Source organism: Hippoglossus hippoglossus, chromosome 22, assembly GCF_009819705.1.
Source record: "Hippoglossus hippoglossus isolate fHipHip1 chromosome 22, fHipHip1.pri, whole genome shotgun sequence".
In the NCBI taxonomy this organism is placed as follows: domain Eukaryota; kingdom Metazoa; phylum Chordata; class Actinopteri; order Pleuronectiformes; family Pleuronectidae; genus Hippoglossus; species Hippoglossus hippoglossus.
The window spans coordinates 834,835-841,674 of NC_047172.1; positions in this window are offsets into that span (position 1 = coordinate 834,835).

Sequence of the window (6,840 nt, forward strand, 5' to 3'; positions counted from 1 at the left end):
TTCATCCCACGTTCATCTCACAGCTGGACTTTTGTCTCCCTCCATCGCCTCCTCTCCTCTCTTTCTCTCTTTTCTTTTGCTCGTCCTCTGGCTTCTCTCTCTCCCTGTCACACTGGTTTGGTTTTTACTTTCTATCTGCTCGGTGTTTCTCTCACATGCTAATCTGGGCCCAACGATTGGCTGGTTTGGAGGAAATGGAGAGAAAAGCAAAACGACAAAAGATTGAAGAGAGAGATAAGAGGGAGGGTGTGAATGATGAAGACCGTGTGTGTGTGTGTGTGTGTGTGTTCATATGGACACCTTCATCATGTGAACAACATTTTAAAGGGCCCATATTGTGTAAAATACATTTTCTGGGCTTTTACTCTCCGTAATGACTTGAAGGGGCCAGTAGGGGGCCTCAAAGTATGAAAACAGTCACTCCTCAGACTTTTTCACTTTCTAAGAAATATGTTATTGAAACGTCTCGTTTCGTACTTCCTCCCCCGTATGAGTCATATGGGTTCGCACTCGTCTGTCTGCCCCACCCAGCCGGTACCAGTCCAGCCCACGAACCCACCACCCCCGCTCCCCGTCACCTCCACACCAAACGCTACGCCAAGCAGACTTGTTGCTGAGCTAGCAGCTTGTTAGCTACCACAGGCTAACCACAACAAACACTGCAGCGTGGAGGGATGCAAGGAAGAGAATGTGTCGGTGCACATTCCTCCTGAGGACGTTTCTGTTCGAGACCAGCAGTTACGCTTTATTTCTTCTGACGTGCCGTGTCGCTGTGCTCAGTACGGAGTAAAGTCTACGTTACTCGGGACAGAAACTCCGTACTGTAACTCGGGACGTTACTCCTACACTGGCCGACTGTCCTGCTAAAACGTGAACAGACATGAGGACGGTGTAACTTTTCGTTCAGAAACATCCTGTTGTAACAGACTGTGAATATGTGGCTGCTCTTCTAAAGCTGCAAACATAACAACGTGACATTCAGCTGTGTTTCAGTCCCAGAAAGGTGTCAAATATGGGGCCTTTAAGAGTTGAATGAGTATGCCACTGTCTGCCACTAGGGGCCACTACAGAGCGTTTTCTCACTGACCTCGTTTGGTTCGAACCTTCAGTCTTTTCAGTGAAGAAAAGAAAGAGAGAAGAAAAGAAGGGAATGATGGGTGGAGGGAGGAGAAGACCAGACCAAGAAATGTGAGTGTGGGAGGAAAAGGTTGAGAGAAAGAGGAAAGGGAGGAATGAATGAATATAAAAGAAGGAGGGTAAGGAAAAATAAAGAAAAAGGAAATGAAGGATGAGAAAGAGGCCTACGAAGAAAAAAGAGAGGAAAAGATGGAGGGAGGAAACACGGATGAGGTGAGACAGGGATGAATGTAATGAAGAAAGGAGGGGAGGAGAAAAGAATGAATCAAAGACGAGAATGATGGGAGGAGGGAGGAAAAGGAAAATGAGGAAGGGAGAGGTGACCGAGTGGGAGAGAGATGGAAATGACCCAGCTGCAAAATGTCTCACACACACACACACACACACTCTCTCTCTCTCCATGAAGTCAAATTAAATGACTCGGTCCCTTGTTATTTCCTCACACTTTCAATGTTCCTCTGACACTGGGGAACATGTGTGTGTGTGTGTGTGTGTGTGTGTGTGTGTGTGTGTGTGTGTGTGTGTGGCTGTACAGGTGTGTGTTTCAATCTCACTGGGTTCCAGCGGGTCACAGCGCACCGACGGGCTGATAATCAAGTCCTTGCACTTTTCCCGTGCAGTGAGACTCGGGGGTGACGGACGAGCGCGGCTCATCGGAGGTGACGGAAGATAATGACGTTCGGCCGCCTCCCGTGTTTGCAGCGCTCGCCAACAGGTGGAGCTCACACTCTGAGAGTTGCAGGGTTCCCTGGAGGTTCTCAAATGACTGAACAGAAAAATGGACATGAAGTTCAAAAGTCCCAAGTGAAGCCAAAACATCTGGATCGCCCCCTGGTGGCTGGCTGATGAATGGGTCATGAACCTTGTCTCCTCCCTGTAAGTGGATTGGACCACAGACGGTAAACAAAGATGTAATTTGCAGTCGGACGATCTTTGACATATATTTAAAGTCTACTTTGATTTTTTTGTTTGTTCCTTGTCCCATCTGCTAACATGGAGGAAGCAGGGTTTATGACATTAATTGAATGAAAAGATATGTAAGCGGAAAAAGTAGGTGCCAACATCCCGCCTGTTGCACCTTGTTACAGTTGCTTGACTCCGATTGGTCCATCACTGTTTATAAACGATCTAATTTGAAAGAAAAGATGTCGTTTAGTTAAATATGTATATTTTTTTAGTCACGTTTTCTGTATCTGGTCATGAAATCGTCCCTGTTTTTTAACGTATATACAGCTTATGTCATTTTATTCTTCTTCCTCTTCCTCTCTGGACCTTCGTTTGTCAGAGTGTGCCGGGTCTCGGGGGGGGGGGGGGGGGGGGGGCTCTGGATGATTGACAGGTCCGTCCATGTGAGAATGTAGAATAATGCCACCTGTACGCACAGAGTCATCACACTTGCTCCACGGGAAACAGGGGCCGCGGCAAGTGACGGCAGGAACGCAGAGATGGAAGTTGTGTCTGAGGAGCAATTTATTTATCTTGGCAGGGTGAGAGCACCTCTGAGACGCTGCTCACATGTCCACATGACAGCTGAAGTCTCAATAATCAAATCCTCTCAAACTCTATTTGGATCCGGAGACACTCAGGTCCGAGGAGGTGACACGTAGGATGGTCTGTGCGCCGTCTGGACCATGATGCATTGTGCTGAGCGGAGACTGTCAGGAGGTGTTGATGCATTAAACAAACACCGTGGTCGACACGTTTAGTTTTGATCAAATATTGTAGTGTTCATGTTTCTGACTCTGGCTCCAAATGATCACCACAAGATGGCAGCGTTCGTGTCCCAGAGATTTTGACTTCATGTCTGGATAGTGGGAGGAAGTGGGGACGTGACGTTCATCTATAGACATGAACTCTGTAAAATATCGTCCTGACATGTTGTGTAGTTGGTGTCTGTGAAGCAGCAGCAGCAGGTTGTTGGGTCCCGACTCGTTCACACCAACAGGAACATGTGGGGAACATCCAGGCGAGGGGCGGAGCCTGTAGAGCAGCAGGGGCGGAGCCTGTAGAGCAGCAGGAGGCCGGACATGATGTATAAACTCTGCTGTGGAAAGATCAGTGTTGTTGTTTACAGCTCATCCACACCGGCGTCGGCCCTCATCACCAAAAGATCTGGAACCTCCTCGTGTTTCCAAGTTGACGTCTTCGTCTTCTACGTGTACGGCTCCTCTTCTTCATCCTGAGATGTTTGTGTTCTTCCAGTTTCACGTCCGTCACGTGTTAGAAACCTCATCAACACGTCCACTCGCTCATTGGGAAGCTTCCACACATTGTCCTGCTGTGTCCTCACACGGACTCACAAGGACATGTTACACACATTCTACTAGGAGGCTGCAGGAGAAGATCCAGAACATGTCCAGAGACACTGACTCAGACATTTGTTCTCACAGACAGAACCTGCAGAACATGTGAGGAACCTGTCAGGAACATGTCTGGAGGTCTGAAAGCAGCTTATTGTATGTAAATGTACTGAATCTAATCCCAGATAAGTTAAGTGTATCACGTTACTGCTAATGCTAACTCAGCATTTCCTGCTGCTTCACATTCAAAGCTGCAGTTAGCATTCGTGTTGCAGCCGTGGACACACACATCACTACACACAGACACACTAATGATGTAGCATTAGGACACGTCTGCAGGGAAGATCCTTCAGGGTCTGGAGGCCTCTGTCTGTTCCCACCGTGTTATGTTTTTTTTACGTGTTTTGAGCTCTGACACCCCCCCCTCGCACACACAGAGTCTGAACAGCGACAGATACAAACCCCGTCGCCTTCGAAAACAGCTTCACGTAATTATCCCGCCGCACCAGAGAGACCGCTTTTCTTTTCAGGCAGGAAATTGCTGTGTATCGCTGAAAATCCATTGAAAGCCTCAAACAAAGAGGAGAAAAAGCAACTGCGGCTACAGCATGGATTCCTACACACACACAGACACACACACAAACACACACTCTGTCCATTGTCCTCTCCTCCATTATCAAACAGTGTTGTTTTTTCCTCTGGTGTGTTTTGTGGTGGCGGTGGCACCGACACCCGGTGGGAGAGCCCTCCTGCCTGTGGGGGACAGATGTGTGTAATTATGTTATTTTTACCTCCTGGCTGCCAGCTCGGGGAAATTAGCATCACACCTGTGTGTAATTGGCTAAATTAGCTTGTCGAGCGGCAGAGCTGAGAAAGAGGTGGACTGTAAGGTGTGTGTGTGTGTGTGTGTGTGTGTGTGTGGGAGGCAGGTAAAATCAGAGAGGAGTTGTTTAGTGTGTGCTGGAGAAGAGGCCGACTGTCGGGGGAGTGAAATGTCACACCTGGAATGAAAAATGTCACCCAGCAACACACACACCAGCAAAGACACGTTGTAGGACAAACTAGTGGAGAGACGACACAAAAACAAAAACAGAGGAAGACGTAAACACACAAACACTGGGTTTTCATATATAACTGTATATAAGGATGATCAGTGACTGTATATAAGGATGATCAGTGACTGTATATAAAGATGATCAGTGACTGTATATAAAGACCATCAGTGACTGTATATAAAGATGATCACTGACTGTATATAAAGACGATCAGTGACTGTATATAAAGATGATCAGCGACTGTATATAAAGACCATCAGTGACTGTATATAAAGACGATCAGTGACTGTATATAAAGACCATCAGTGACTGTATATAAAGACGATCAGTGACTGTATATAAAGATGATCAGTGACTGTATATAAAGACCATCAGTGACTGTATATAAAGATGATCACTGACTGTATATAAAGACGATCAGTGACTGTATATAAAGATGATCAGCGACTGTATATAAAGACCATCAGTGACTGTATATAAAGATGATCAGTGACTGTATATAAAGATGATCAGTGACTGTATATAAAGACGATCAGTGACTGTATATAAAGATGATCAGTGACTGTATATAAAGATGATCAGTGACTGTATATAAAGACCATCAGTGACTGTATATAAAGACGATCAGTGACTGTATATAAAGATGATCAGTGACTGTATATAAAGACCATCAGTAACTGTATATAAAGATGATCAGTAACTGTATATAAAGACCATCAGTGACTGTATATAAAGACGATCAGTGACTGTATATAAAGACGATCAGTGACTGTATATAAAGATGATCAGTAACTGTATATAAAGATGATCAGTGACTGTATATAAAGACCATCAGTGACTGTATATAAAGATGATCAGTAACTGTATATAAAGACGATCAGTAACTGTATATAAAGATGATCAGTGACTGTATATAAAGACGATCAGTAACTGTATATAAAGACGATCAGTGACTGTATATAAAGAGGTGGCGGTAATGCACCTTTAACGTCAGGTGCCAGCCGCCATTAAACAACAAAAAGAAGAAGAAGAAAGTAGTCTTCATGGGGTGGAGCCATGGTATCGAGGTCCCGCCCATACACACGCTCAACCAATCACGAGTCAGACTCAGCTGTCAATCATGGCATTTCTGCTAGTTTTTATATCATCTTATATGAAGCTTATATGAACAACTTTGCAGCCGACCACCAGGGGGCAGTCCAGATGTTCTACCTTCACTTTCTGCTGTCAAGTCATGTTTATTTACATATATGAGAGAATTGGTAGCTGCTGTCAATCACTCGGTACTGAAGACCTGTGACACGGGGGTCATGTGGAGGATTTGTGCCGTTGAGCAAGGCAGTAGACAGGTGAAGATGTTGAACCTTTGTTTTCTGTAAGATGGTGACATCAGTGTCCAACGACCCGCTGAGAATTCACTGACTTTCACAAGTCAACGCGTCAAGTACACCTGAACATCTCTGAGCGGACAGCTCCACCCACAGGTCAATTCATGGAACTGCAGCGGGAGAGATAGAGGTCCGCTCTTTATATATCATCTCTGTTGAATAAAACCTCTCTACGTATACAGAATATATATAAAGACCATCAGTAACTGTATATAAAGATGATCACTGACTGTATATAAAGATGATCAGTGACTGTATATAAAGACCATCAGTGACTGTATATAAAGATGATCAGTGACTGTATATAAAGATGATCAGTGACTGTATATAAAGACCATCAGTGACTGTATATAAAGACCATCAGTGACTGCATATAAAGACGATCAGTGACTGTATATAAAGACCATCAGTGACTGTATATAAAGATGATCAGTGACTGTATATAAAGATGATCACTGACTGTATATAAAGATGATCAGTGACTGTATATAAAGACCATCAGTGACTGTATATAAAGATGATCAGTGACTGTATATAAAGACCATCAGTGACTGTATATAAAGATGATCACTGACTGTATATAAAGATGATCAGTGACTGTATATAAAGACCATCAGTGACTGCATATAAAGATGATCAGTGACTGTATATAAAGAGGATCAGTGACTGTATATAAAGATGATCAGTGACTGTATATAAAGACCATCAGTGACTGTATATAAAGATGATCAGTGACTGTATATAAAGAGGATCAGTGACTGTATATAAAGATGATCAGTGACTGTATATAAAGAGGATCAGTGACTGTATATAAAGACCATCAGTGACTGTATATAAAGATGATCAGTGACTGTATATAAAGACCATCAGTGACTGTATATAAAGATGATCAGTGACTGTATATAAAGATGATCACTGACTGTATATAAAGAGGATCAGTGACTGTATATAAAGTTATAT